The following is a 14159-nucleotide window of genomic DNA, read 5'->3' as shown; positions in this document are numbered from 1 at the left end:
CTGCGGCTGGTATGTCGCCAAGTTTGCCTCTCTCTGCCTCTCCCCTGCAGCTTTGTCAAAGGGTCTTTTGAGAAGGTGCCTGCAGGCTGCAGCAGGGGCTGTGGGGGGGGGGGGGCGAGTGCTCAGACTCTGGGATAATTTGCAAGGGAGCCCTGAGATTTCCAATGCCTAGGGGCCCCCACAGGGTTTAATCAGCCACTGAAGCGGCTTAAGCTGAAGGCTTCCTGCTTTACTCGGAGGAGAGGAAGCCTAGGGGTAGGGCTCTTTTACACATATTGTGTGGCTCTCGAAGATCCTACCACATTTCTCTCTTTATATCACTTCTCCAAGCCAAGTCAGCCAGCAGCTTGAAGACTGCATTTACAGTTAAAGTTGCTTACTTTCCATCTCTCCATCCCTCCCCCGCCATCTATTTTCCTTCCTTCCTTCCTTCCTTCCTTCCTTCCTTCCTTCCTTCCTTCCTTCCTTCCTTCCTTCCTTCCTTCCTTCCTTCCTTCCTTCCTTCCTTCCTTCCTTCCTTCCTTCCTATCTTGCAGCTCTGAAACATTTGATGTTCATGTCTTGAGGCTCTCAAATGTCTGATGTTTATTATATGTGGCTCTTATGTTAAGCAAGTTTGGCCACCTCCAGCATGGACTCTTATCTGGGAGAACCAGGTTTGATTCCCCACTCCTCCACTTGCAGCAGCTCCCCACTGCTGGAATGATCATGGTTAGCCATAGCTCTGGCAGAGGTTGTCCTTGAAAGGGCAGCTTCTGGGAGAGATCTCTCAGCCCTACCCACCTCACAGGGTGTCTGTTGGATCCTTCAGCCCATTGTTCCCAAGTCCCCAAGCTCAGCCCGTATGGCTCCAATGAGCCAGGCAGGAACATCCAAAGTCTTCTCTTGAGCTCACATACTTAACACTCCCCAAATAACGTCAGTCCCCCCCACAACAAGCCCATAATGTTCTTTAGCTCTGAAAATGATCAAGGGGTGTCCAAGCTGCCACCATTTATCAGCATTTCTTGCACTTTGCAGTTCATTCTGCAGCCCACATGGTGGTCTGTGAGTCATCCACTTAAATTTCCAAGGCAGAAGACAAAAAGAAAGGAAGGAAATAACCTTCCAGCAGGCTTCAAGATGGAAGTGCGAGAATCTGGTTCTCTTGGGGGTTGCAAAAATAATCAAGGCAATCAGATATGATTGCAGATGCCAAGTGCAAAATATTTTCTCCTTTTCACTCGTAACATTGATGTAATTGTTTGCTGCAGAGTAGCTTTCAATTGCAAGCAATTCTTCTAAACAAACGAGTACAATTCCGTTTATCTTCAGGATTATGGTAGCGTAATTTGAGTGTGTGTATGTGCGGGGGGGAGTTGAAATTGTCCCCATCCATCTATTCTCTCTTCGGCTTTTGGTTATCCATTTTTAGTGATATTATTTTGTTAACAGTTGGGAGGATTTATTTATCCAGGGATTTATATACTCACACGGTGCCACTGAACCCCTGACAGCCAATTTGTTACAAAAACAGCCCAAGGCTAGAATGTTTTTGCCTTTCTATGTGGGCCTTCAAACAGACCATTGCAGGGACATACAGATAAAAATGGGCATCGCAACACTAGACAACAATGAGGGTTAGAAGCATCCCACACATATTATGTTGCTGTGAATGGGGGTTTGCCATTATACGTACACTTAACAGGGATGGGAAGAAGAAGAAGAAGAAGAAGAAGAAGAAGAAGAAGAAGAAGAAGAAGAAGAAGAAGAAGAAGAAGAAGAAGAAGAAGAAGAAGAAGAAGAAGAAGAAGAAGAAGAAGAAGAAGAAGAAGAAGAAGAAGAAGAAGAAGAAGAGGTGGTGGTGGTGGAGGAGGAGATTGGATTTATCTCCCACCCTTCACTCAGAGGAGACTGGATTTATCTCCCACCCTTGCTCTTGAGAGGAACAGCTCTGAGAGAACTGCGGCTGACCCGAAGTCACATCAGCAGCTGCATGTGGAGAAGTGGGGAATCAAACTCAGTTCTCTCAGATTAGAGAGAGCCTCCCAGATTGGATTAGAATCTCCTGGATTATATTATATTAGAGTCTATGCGCTTAACCACTTTACCAAACTAGCTAATCCTGGCTCACTGAATGGATTGCAATTTTCAGAAAATTACTAAAATGTCAGCGTTCTGAGGAGGCGAGTCCTGGGTTGGGACATGCCTGGACTTTTGGGAGGGCAGGGACTTCGGTGCCATAGAGTTTATCTTCTGCCTTCTAAAGCAGCCGTGTTCTCCAGGTGTTCTCCAGGTGAACTGATCTCAGGTACCTGGAGATCACTTGTAATAGTAGGAGATATCCAGCCACCACCTGGAGGCTGGCAACCCTTGTTGCTGCGGAAAAATGAGGCTATTAAACCGATCATGTCCCGCATGCTCATTTGCATTACAATGCCTCTCTTCTGCTTTCTTTTCTGCATCAGCCCCAGTTAGAGGAGGGTTTCCCAACATGGTGCCCATGGGTGTCTTCCCTGGCACCCACCAAGTGTTTTTAGAAACTGTCCAACAAGGCTTCTGATTGGCCATTGGTGATTTGATTGGCTTGGCAGATTTTTAAAACATTTGTTGAGGGAGCATCCAGGATCTTTACTGCATGTCCAAAGGTAACCTGTAGCAGCCATTTTGTGTCTGTCTGTGCCTCCTGCAGCAGCCATTTTATTTTATTTATTTTATTATATTTGTATCCCGCCCTCCCCTGACAGGCTCAGGGTGGCTAACAACAGTTAAAAACAACATAGTGTTAACAACAGAATCACAATAAAATAATTAAAACTTTTTATATAGATTCATACAGTTCAAACATTTCATTCCGTTTCAGTTTCACTCCCTAGAATCCAAAACGGTGTGATTTTGTTCTTATTATGTCAGCCATCTTCTGGCTGTGCCCACAACAGGTGTTGGAATTTTGAAGGTGGCCGCAGGCTCAAAAAGGGCTAAATGGCTCCGGTTGTGAGGTCTGTGTTGGAAAATACCTCAAGACTCTGGGGGTGTATGCAGGAGAGGGCAGGGTTTGGGGAGGGGTGGGGCCTCAGCAGGGTACAAGGCCACCTTTCGAAGCAGCCATTTTCTCCAGGGTAGCTGATCTCAGCCAGCTGGAGATCAGTTGAGAAGCAGGCGATCTCCAGGCCCCATAGGGTTGCCAATCCCCAGGTGGAGGCAGGGGATCCCCTGGCTTAGAGGCCCACTGCTCACTTCAGGGTCGTCAGAAAGCAGTAGGGCAGCAAAACCCCTGGTCTGGGCAGGGAATCTCCCACCCAGGAGGTTCTCAACCTGCTGGCCCACATTGGGGCATCGCTAGCATGATGACGTCAACCGGAAGTGATGTCATCAAAATGGCAGCACCCGTGCGTGGCCGCTCTAGGTGTTTCCAGGAAAACTCTATGGCAGGTGTGGCTAACGGTAGCTCTCCAGATGTTTTTTGCCTCAACTTCCATCAGCCCCAGCCATTGGCCATGCTGGCTGGGGCTGATGGGAGTTGTAGGCAAAAAACATCTGGAGAGCTACCGTTGGCCACCCCTGCTCTATGGTACAACCAGGAGTACCCCTGCTCTATGGAAGCGCTGGCATCGAAGGTCAAAAGCTTGAGAGTGCTCCTGGAGCCTTCGCTGACAATGGAGGCCCAGGTAGCACCCACTGCCAAATCCGCATTCTACCATTTTAGGCGGATAAGGCAGTTGGTTCCATACCTGGAGCGCGGCGACTTGGCAACAGTGATCCATGCATCAGTCACCTTGAGAATAGACTACTGTAACGCCCTCTACATGGGGCTGCCCTTGACTCAACTTTGGAGGCTGCAACTGGTGCAAAATACAGCAGCCAGGTTGTTAATGGAGCTACCTGTACAGGAGCACGTTCAACCTGCACTGAAAGCGCTACATTGGTTGCCTGTGGCGTTCCGGATTCGCTTCAGGGTGCTGGTTATAACCTTTAAAGCCCTATATGGCCTGGCACCTGTCTACCTTCGGGACCGCCTTTCCCCATACGTACCCAGAGAGCACTACTTTCAGGGTCTCAAAATCTCCTTAAGATCCCTGGACCGAAAGAAGCTTGATTGACCAGTACTAGAGCCAAAGCGTTATCGGTAACAGCCCCCACTTTGTGGAATGCCCACCCTGAAAACATCAGGGCCCTGCAGGACTTGCCACAGTTCCGCAGGGCCTGTTAGACCGAACTTTTCAAACTCGCCTTTAATGGTCAGGGGGAGGTAGCTATTACCTTCAGCATCGACAATCTCACTGAATGAATATAATGGAAAACAGAAGCTTGCCATCTCGGATTTTTAATGTTTTTATAGATCTAATTTTAATATGTTTGCTAATGTTTTTTTAAATTGTTGTTAGCCGCCCTGAGCATGTCAGGGGAGGGCGGGATATAAATCTGATAGATAGATAGATAGATAGATAGATAGATAGATAGATAGATAGATAGATAGATAGATGGATGGATGGATGGATGGATGGATGGATGGATGGATGGATGGATGGATGGATGGATGGATGGATGGATGATGATGATGATGATGATGATGATGATGATGATGATGATAGATAGATAGATAGATAGATAGATAGATAGATAGATAGATAGATAGATAGATAGATAGATAGATGGATGGATGGATGGATGGATGGATGGATGGATGGATGGATGGATGGATGGATGGATGGATGGATGGATGGATGGATGGATGGATGGATGGATAGATAGATAGATAGATAGATAGATAGATAGATAGATAGATAGATAGATAGATAGATAGATAGATAGATAGATAGATAGATAGATAGATAGATAGATAGATAGATAGATAGAGTTTTAAATGCACACGTAAATGTCCCCCACCAGGGGATGAAGAGGATTTGGCAACCCTAGAAAGCAGGGAGAGGGAAATGTCTGCTGGGCATTTGGAGACTGATTCCCATAGGGTATAACGGAGAATTGATCCACTGGGGCTCGGGGGGGGGGGCTGTTTTTTGAGGTAGAGGCACCAAATTTTCAGCATAGCCTCTGGTACCTCTCCTCAAAACACCCTCCACATTTCAAAGGGGGTCCAATTCTATGAGCCCCAAAAGAAGGTGCCCCTACCCTTCATTATTTCCAATGGAGGGAAGGCATTTAAAAGGTGTGCGGTCCTTTTAAATGTCATGGCCAGAACTCCCTTTGGAGTTCAATTATGCTTGTCACAACCTTGCTCCTGGCTCCACCCCAATGCATCCTGGCTCCACCCCCCCCAAAGTCCCCAAATATTTCTTGAATTGGACCTGGCAACCCTAAGGGCCCACCTGATTAAAATAGATAACCACTGGATTCAGATTCTAGCCTTTTCACTGTTAGATTTATTAGGACGAGTGATGTACAGAGTGCTTTTATGTAGATAGTTAATTTTATGTTCATGTTTTAATCTGTCTTCATCTGTTTTACTGTGTTTCTGAACGGCCGGCAGACCATAGCCAAAATTGAATAAAGATAACTGCCAGAAAAGTGTTTTATGTTTCACATGAGAACGCCCATTATATTTCACTTCATTAAGGGAGAAGTTGACACAGTGATGCTCTCGTTCCTCATAAACAGGGCCACAGCAGTGCCGGACTTTGAGGAAACTTTTTCCATTAGGCCGTGCAGATCCTGGTAATCTCTTTCTGCGCCTCCGAGGGAGACAACTCCATTTCCCAACAGAGCTCTTGATTTCTCTCTGTTTTGACAATGCATAGTAATGAAGGGCTTTCTGATGAAGCAATTTGTATGCACCTACCTGGAGTTGATTTTCACACAAGTGGAAAGACAGGACGGGCTGGATTTCCCCACAGAAAGTAAGGCACATCGCACCTTCCGTGCTGCACTTCAGAAGAACATCAGGTAGATTTTGAAAATGGCCTTTGCTAGAGGCATGTCTTGCTTCCTAAGTCCTGCCATATCCCTGGATTCTCCCCTGACCTACCTTGTTCATGTCTGGCTTTGTAGTCTATCAAAAATCGGGCTCGTCCGCTGAAGTCGTTCAAACGTTTTGCCATCATATTGGTTTTTTAAAAATTTATTTTGTTAAACCTGCTTAGATCCAGGCAGATTTTGCACATTTATTATTATTTTTGCTTAAAGCATGTTTAGGCCACCTTTCCACCCAATCAGGGTCAACTCCACAAGGTACAAATAATTCAATAAATGCACATAAACAAAACAATACAAGACCCATTTCTTACATGGCCTTTCTTACATGCCCAAGGAAATGCTGATTGTCAATTTGAGGTCAGCATGGCTGGTGTGTGGGAGTAGGTCAAGTAGGCAGCCGCCTAGGGTGCCACCTGGCCTAGGGTGAGCTGCCAGGTGCCCTTTCTCCCTATTCTTAGCATGTGCGCTCCTTGGAGCCTGCCTTCCCCAATGGAAATCAGGCTCCATGGAGTGCAGATGCTGCTCAGTTGGTTTTGCATTCCCTGTAGGGTTGCCAAGTCCAAATCAAGAAATATCTGGGGACTTTGGGGGTGGAGCCAGGAGACATTGGGGGCGGAGCCAGGAACAAGGGTGTGACAAGCATAACTGAACTCCAAGAAAGTTCTGGCCATCACATTTAAAGGGACAGCACACCTTTTAAAATGTCTTCCTTCCATAGGAGATAATGAAGGATAGGGGCACCTTCTTTTGGGGCTCATAGAATTGGACCCCCCTAGTCCAATCGCTTTGAAACCTGGGGGGCAGTTTGGGGAGAGGCACTAGATACTATACTGAAAATATGGTGCCTCTACCTAAAAAAACAGCTCCCCCAGAGCCCCCGAAACCTCCAGATCAATTCCCCCCTATACCCTATGAGAATCGATCTCCACATAGGGAATAACGAAGTGCTCTGCAGATGTTTCCCTCACCTCCCCCCACACCCCGTTTCTGGCAACTCTGAAGCGAGGGATTGGCCTCTCTACTCACGAGTTGCTGCCAACTTCTTCAAAGTAACACAGACACACCATCCCAAGAGGAAGCCTTTCAATTGGAGACTGAAGCCTCCAAAGGAACATAGTCCTCTGAGGGCGGGGCTTCCCCCTGTCGACCAGCTGACTTGGGGTGGGAAGGAGCCTGGGAAAGCAGAAGAACCTCCGCTGGGACCTGGGGATTGGCAAGCCTAATTCCCTGGGTCTGTTAAGACCCGGGAAACATGAAAGCGGACAGCGCCTGCGCATTGTGCTCCTCGGAGCATGACAGGGATAAATTAACCAACTGTAAAAGCTGAAGAAGAGCCAATTACAGTTTCTAAAAACTGGCTCCTGTTGAAGTTGTATGCTGCCACTCATCCTTCCTACTCTACTTCAACAGAGCCATGGGATAGAAGCCATAGCTCAGTGGTAGAGCATCTTTCTTGCATGCACAAGTCTTGTCCCTGGCATCTCCAGCTAAAAGAATCAAATAGTATTCTAACAATATTTATTGCTTAATCTCGTAATTAAAAAAATAATAATACGATTTAATTTTTTAAAAACCCCGTAAATTAAAAATGTAAATAGTTTCAAGTTGCTTCATTTCTCCTACAATTCTGTTTTTAAATTCCTGGGTGGGGGGGCCCTAGTGGGCAGCTCGCCTAGGGCACCAGAAATCCTAGAACCGGCCCTGTCAGGAAGCAACTTTTCTCCAGGCCAGTTTAGCCAGAGATCCTGGTTGGTTGGTTTGCTTTTGCCATCTTCTGGGCATGGAACAGGGGTCACTGGGGTGTGTGTGGGGAGAGGCATTTTGTGAATTTCCTGCATTGTGCAGGGGACTGGACTAGATGACCCTGAAGGCCCCTTCCAACTTCATGATTCTGGAGAGCCAGTTTGGTGTAGTAGTTAAGTGCGTGATCTCTTACCTGAGGGAACCCAGTTTGATTCCCCACTCCTCCACTTGCACCTGCTGGAATGGCCTTGGGTCAGCCACAGCTCTTGCAGGAGTTGTCCTTGAAAGGGCAGCTGCTGTGACAGCTCTCTCAGCCCCACCTACCTAACAGGGTGTCTGTTGTGGGAGAGGAAGGTGAAGGAGATTGTAAGCCACTCTGAGACTCTGATTCAGAGAGAAGGGTAGGGTATAAATCCAATATCATTATCTTCTTCTTCATCATCTTCTTCTCCTCCTCCTCTAACCAGGGAGGATGGCCCATAATGGTTATTGGGAGTATGTCAGATGAAATAAAAAGGTCTTCACCTGCGGGTGGAAGATACCAATACAGGGAGACAGATGAATCTGCATGGGGAGGGAGTTCCAAAGTTTTGGTGCCACAACAGAGAAGGCCCTTTCTTGGGTTGCCACCAGTCTAGTCTCAGAAGGTGAGGACGCCTGAATCAGGGCCTCTAAAGATGAAGCGGAATGAATGTGTACATTCATATGGGAAAAGGCAATCCTGGAGATATGTTAGACCTGGGTTGTACAGAATTTCATTCATTAATACCAGGGGTGGCCAAATTCTAGCTCAGGAGCCACATGTGGCTCTCTCACATATATTGTGTGGCTCTTGAAGCCCCCACCACCCCATTGGCTTGCTTGGAGAAGGCATTTCTCTGTTTAAATCACTTATCCAAGCCAAGCCAGCCAGAAAGTTGCTTTCTTTCCACCTCTCCTTCTCCCATCTATTTTCCTTCCTTCCTTCCTTCCTTCCTTCCTTCCTTCCTTCCTTCCTTCCTTCCTTCCTTCCTTCCTTCCTTCCTTCCTTCCTTCCTTCCTTCCTTCCTCCCTCCCTCCCTCCCTCCCTCCTTCCTTCCTTCCTTCCTTCCTTCCTTCCTTCCTTCCTTCCTTCCTTCCTTCCTTCCTTCCTTCCTTCCTTCCTTCCTTCCTTCCTTCCTTCCTTCCTTTCCCATGTCTTGTGGCTCTCAAACATCGGATGTTTATTCTATGTGGCTCTTGCATTAACAAAGTTTGGCCACTCCTGTACTAATGCATCTTATATCATTTCATAGGGTTGCAATAGAGAACGTTTCAGGGAGTACAGCACGTGGGGTAAAAATAGCTTCACCTACCGAAAACCCACAGTCTACAAACCATCAAAATTATTAGGGGCCTTTCCTCTTTTACTTGTGTGCCCCTGCACAGCTTGCTGAATTGCTACTGCTTTAAAATTTTATTATCTGCTGACTAGGGATGCTGGCCTCCAGGTGGGACACCTCTAGGAATTATAACTTCTCTCCAGATGACAGAGATCAGATCCCCTGGAGAAAACTGATGCTCTGGAGGGTGGCCTCTATGGCAGGGGTTGCCAACGGTAGCTCTCCAGATGTTTTTTCCCCACAACTCCCATCAGCCCCAGCCAGCATGGCTGATGGATAGGGCTGATGGGAGTTGTAAGCAAAAAACATCTGGAGAGCTACCGTTGGCCACCCCTGCTCTATGGCATTGTACTCCACTGAGGTCTCTGGCCACTCCAGGCTCCCTCCTCAAATCTCCAGGAGTTTTCCAATTTGGATTTGGCACCTCTATCCTTCCACCCCCACCCCCCACCGCAGCTCCAAGTTAGGAAACTTGGAGTCTTCCTAGCCTTCCATCCCCCCAGCCTCCCACAAGTCTATAGATGACTAGGGTTGCCAAGTCCAATTCAAGAAATATCTGGGGACTTTGGGGGTAGAGCCAGGAAGAAGAAGAAGATATTGGATTTATATCCCGCCCTCCACTCCGAAGAGTCTCAGAGCGGCTCACAATCTCCTTTATCTTCCTCCCCCACAACAGACACCCTGTGAGGTGGGTGGGGCTGGAGAGGGCTCTCACAGCAGCTGCCCTTTCAAGGACAACCTCTGCCAGAGCTATGGCTGACCCAAGGCCATTCCAGCAGGTGCAAGTGGAGGAGTGGGGAATCAAACCCGGTTCTCCTAGATAAGAGTCTGCACACTTAACCACTGCACCGAACTGGCTCTCCAGGAGACATTGGGGGTGAAGCCAGGAGGAGCAAGGTTGTGACAAGCATAATTGAACTCCAAAGGGAGCTCTGGCCATCACATTTAAAGGGAACACATGCCTTTTAAATGCCTTCCCTTCATTGGAAATAATGGATAGGGGCACCTTCTTTTGGGGATCATAGAATTGGACTCCCTGGTCCAATCTTTTTGAAACTTGAAGGATGTTTTGAGGAGAGGCACCAGATGCTATGCTAAAAAATGTGGTGCTTCTACCTCAAAAAGCAGCCCCCACCAGCCCCAGATAACCGCTGATCAATTCACCATTGTACCCTATGGGAATCAGTCTCCATAAGGAATAATGGAGTCCCCAGAAGATATTTCCCTCTCCCCCCTCTCTGCTTCTTGATGACCCTGAAGTGGGGGGAAGGCCTCCAAGCCGGGGTATCCCCTGCCCCCACCTGGGGATTGGAAGCCTTATAGGTGACCCACTCCGCCAAACATTCAAATAAAACAAATAAGACTCAGCGAAACCATTTTCTTGTGCCTCTTTATAGATTTCATGGTTAATGGAGGAAAAAGCACACGCCGGTTACTTTTGTACAGTGGAAATGTTAAACCTCTTTCAAAGCTTCTTTTCTAGCTACCTTCTTCTCCTATACTTTAAATTGCCTTCAGATGGGATTTCTGAGACGCGGCATCATCCTACTTAGCACTTGGGGAAGATTTCAGCTTTCTGCTTGCATTTAACCAAATCAAAGCCATGGGAAATCATTTCCTTTTGTTCAGCTGCTAATGATCTTGACATCTGGCTGAAAGCGGCTTATGAGGAGTCAAGAACTCCAGTGTCGTCTTTTTTTTTTTTTTTAAGGTTATATAAGTGGTACTTGGGGTTTTTTTTACATTTGAACAAGTTATCTTTATAAGCCAAAAGTACAAACGGGGCTTCTTCATTTTTGCACAATCAGTCCCCAAAAAACAAAACAGAAAGAGATAAGAAGGATCCACTTGGATAGCGCTGTGAAGTTTTCTTAGGGTGTTTTCGCACTCACGTTTTACTGGCGCCACGACCCTCCTCACGCCGGCGAATCTGCATGGATTTCGCACCAGAAGCGCCGGCGCACCCAGAAGCGCCGGCTACTTCCGTCGCTAAGCCAGCGCAAACGTTTTCCTGCATCTTTGTGATTTCCGTTTGCGCTGGCTTAGCGACGGAAGTAGCTGGCGCTTCTGGGTGCGCTGGCGCTTCTGGTGCGAAATCCATGCAGATTCGCCGGCGTGAGGAGGGTCGTGGCGCCAGTAAAACGTGAGTGCGAAAACGGCCTTAGCAATGTTGAGGAGATCTTGAAAACTTAAGACAGGGGTGTCAAACATGCAGTTCAGGGGCCGAATCAGGCCATCGGAGGGCTCCTATCAGGCCCCTGAGCAAATAGCTGTCATCTGCTTCCTCCTCCCTCTCTATAGCTTCCTTCTGCAAAACAGCTTGCTTTGCCAGGCTTGCTCAATTGCAGAGGAGCTACAGAGCAAAACCTCTGTTTTCTCTATTAGCTGAGGCTCCTCCCTTGGGGAGGAAGGGGGAAGAATAGCTTGCTTTGCTAGGCTCTCTCAATTGCACAGCAGAGCTACTGAGCCAAACCTCTCTTCCTTCTATTGGCTGAGGCTCCTCCCCATCCCCTGGGCAAGGAAGGAAAGAGCCAGAGCTTCCTTTGCCCAATTCCCTGGATCCCATGGGAGAAATACAAAGAAAGCACCTTTAAGACCAATGAGTGCATGTTTTAAGTTTTTTAAAAAATACATTTGTGTTGGTCTGTTCTTTATAAAATTTATATTTCTGCTACCTAATCATAAATAGGTACAGACGCTGCCCATCCCTCAAGGTCTCATTTATGTCAGATCTGGCCCTCATAACAAATGAGTTCGACACCCCTGACTTAAGAGTTGCTAGCTTTTAAAAAATTCGATGTGCAGCTGAAGCCATTTTCCTCTGGAGTCAGCTGGATATAGTGATGCCGCCTCCAGGTGGACTTGGGCAGGGTTCATTTCTTAGAAGATTTCCATCTGTCTGCTTTATATGTTTTGGTTATTTTTCCGTGTCTTGTGGGGAAAATATTAGAAAGTTTGTCAAATCTTAGAGTTCAGCAAAATTTCCACAGGGAGCCCAGAAGCAAGTATTTGTAGAAAAAGAGGTGCTGGAGCTCATTAGCACAACTCATTTGCATATGCCATGCAACCCTGGCATCACCAGAAGGTGGACTAATTTATATCAGCTCAGCATCTACCCTAGAATGCTTCTTGAATTAGAATTGTCATAATAATACCCTACTCCCATCATACTTTTAAAATGACTTTGTCCTATGTGGCCACATTGGCATGAGGAAGATTTCCATCTGTCTGCTTTATATGTTTTGGTCATTTTCCCTTTTGGGGGGGGGGGGGCGGGGGTGGATATTTGAAAGTTTGTCAACTCTTAGAATTCAGCAAAATTCCCACAGGGAACAATGGAGCCCAGAAGCAAGTATCTGAAGCGGGGGGGAGGTAAGAATGAACACAATAAAATTTAGAGCAGGGGTGTCAAACTCATTTGTTATGAGGGCTGGATCTGACATAAATGAGAGCTTGTTGGGTCAGGCCATGTGTGTCATGAAATGTAATGCCAGGTAGCGGACACAGACAAACACAAAGATTTAAAAAAACTCCAAAAACTTAAAATAAGACATGCTTTAAAAATTAGCACTCCTGCAATATTTCATTTATTTAACAGTCTCTAATAGCTGACACCTCTTATTCTGAATTATTGCATCAAAAACTGGAGACAATGTCTGTGCTGTAACAATCTTGAGTATGCTGTTCAGGTGTTGTTCAGCTGTGTATCTGTAAGTTGCAAACCTACTTTAGATTTGCTCGTGGGCTTGATAGGGCCCATATGGGGGTCTGATCCACCCCCTGGGCTGCATGTTGGACACCCCTGATTTAGAGGTTCTGGAGCTCTGCTCCTGTGAGCTCCTTCCAAAAATGAAGCCTGGACCTGGAGAGCTCTTGGAATTACGGTTCATATCTAGACTACAGAGATTGATTCTCCTGGAGAAAATGACTTCTTGGAAGGGTGAACTCTATGGCATTGTACCCCAATGAAGTCCCTCTCCTCCCCAGGCTCTTTCCCCTGATCACTAGGAGGTTTCCAACCTGGATCAGGCAACCCTGCGCCACCAGTCCCCTATGGGTGCCAAGGGGGACCTCAGGTAGGGTTGCCAAGTTCCTTGCAGCCTCTGGCGGGGGACTCTCTTCATGCACGCTTTGGGAGGGAAAAACTCTACAGTACAATAGGTACTGTAGAGTTTTCCCCTCCCAAATGGCTAGAGCATCTAGGAAAACCATAGAATTTTCCCGGAAACGCCTTGAGTGGCCGCCGCTCGATGTCGTCATTGCGATGATGTCACTTCCGAGTGATGTCATCACACCGGCGACATTGGGTGAGGCTCCCCCCACTGCCCCCCCCCCCCCACTGTCCCAGACCAGGGGCTTGGCAGCCCTAGGGACCTGACAACAGGAGCTGGGTCATTCTCCTGATTCCTGAGAACAACCACTGTCTGCAAATAGTGGCAGAAGGTTCTGCAGCCACGTCGGGCAACAGAGGCTCGTGAAGTGCTTTCAGGATCATGTTTCCCAAAGAATTAGTCTGTGGTGGACTTCCTCAGTTTGTCTTGCACCAGCCCTCCCTGATTAACAAAGCTAGGAGAAAATGTGGCTTCTAGTAGTTGCTAGTCGAGGAAGCATGGCTCACTTTGTAGGGCTGCCAACCTCCAGGTGAAACCTGGAGCTTTCTCGGAATTACAACTGATCTCCAGATGACAGCGGTCCATTCCCCTGGAGAAAATGGCTGCTTTGAAAGAAGAAGAAGAAGAAATTGGATTTATATCCCACCCCATACTCTGAATCTCAGAGCGGTCACAATCTCCTTTACCTTCCCACACCCCACAACAGACACCCTGTGAGGTGGGTGGGGTTGAGAGGGCTCTTACAGCAGCTGCCCTTTCAAGGACAACTCCTACCAGAGCTATGGCTGACCCAAGGTCATTTCAGCAGCTGCAAGTGGAAGAGGGGGAATCAAACCTGGTCTGTGCACTTTACCGCTACACAAACTGGCTCTGGAAGGTGGACGCTGTGCCATTATACCTTGCTGAGGTCCCTCATAAGAGCATAAAGAGAAGCCAATGGCCCACCCAGTCTAACACTCTGTGTCACACAGCAGCAAAAAACCCCCCCAAGTGCCATCAAGCAGTCCATCAGTGGGGCCAGGACACTAGAAGC

At 47.3% G+C, this 14159-nt stretch overlaps 1 protein-coding gene across 1 annotated transcript in view; it reads right to left on the bottom strand.

The window, feature by feature from the left end:
• Nucleotides 1-7027, bottom strand: part of LOC132575922 (perilipin-3-like) — a 53108-nt gene extending 46081 nt beyond the window's left edge. The window contains exon 1 of the mRNA XM_060244605.1: nt 6937-7027. The gene's annotated coding sequence lies outside the window, so the exon portion shown is untranslated. The remainder of the gene's footprint in view (nt 1-6936) is intronic.
• Between the last annotated feature and the right edge of the window lie 7132 nt (nt 7028-14159).

The sequence above is a fragment of the Heteronotia binoei genome, chromosome 8 (assembly GCF_032191835.1).
Source record: "Heteronotia binoei isolate CCM8104 ecotype False Entrance Well chromosome 8, APGP_CSIRO_Hbin_v1, whole genome shotgun sequence".
NCBI lineage: Eukaryota > Metazoa > Chordata > Lepidosauria > Squamata > Gekkonidae > Heteronotia > Heteronotia binoei.
The sequence above is the reverse complement of the archived record's forward strand: the minus strand, read 5'-3'. Positions and strand labels throughout refer to the sequence as shown.